The sequence below is a fragment of the Homalodisca vitripennis genome, chromosome 8 (genome assembly GCF_021130785.1).
Source record: "Homalodisca vitripennis isolate AUS2020 chromosome 8, UT_GWSS_2.1, whole genome shotgun sequence".
In the NCBI taxonomy this organism is placed as follows: domain Eukaryota; kingdom Metazoa; phylum Arthropoda; class Insecta; order Hemiptera; family Cicadellidae; genus Homalodisca; species Homalodisca vitripennis.
Genome location: NC_060214.1, coordinates 67,411,512 through 67,411,722, shown reverse-complemented (window position 1 = coordinate 67,411,722; position 211 = coordinate 67,411,512).

The window sequence follows — 211 nt, the reverse complement described above, 5'->3', positions numbered from 1 at the left end:
TCTCCGTTATTTTTTATGCATCATTGACTAATTATAATTGTATTAATTAATAAAATGCAATCACTGCTAGCTGCATACAAAAAAAAGATATAGAAAAGACTATCTCCAGTTTATAGTCTTTCAGAATCAAAGCAATCTTTTTTTATGTTATAAGCATGTTAATATTTGTAAAACACTTTATTATTGCAGTAAGCATAATCTTTACTCGTAA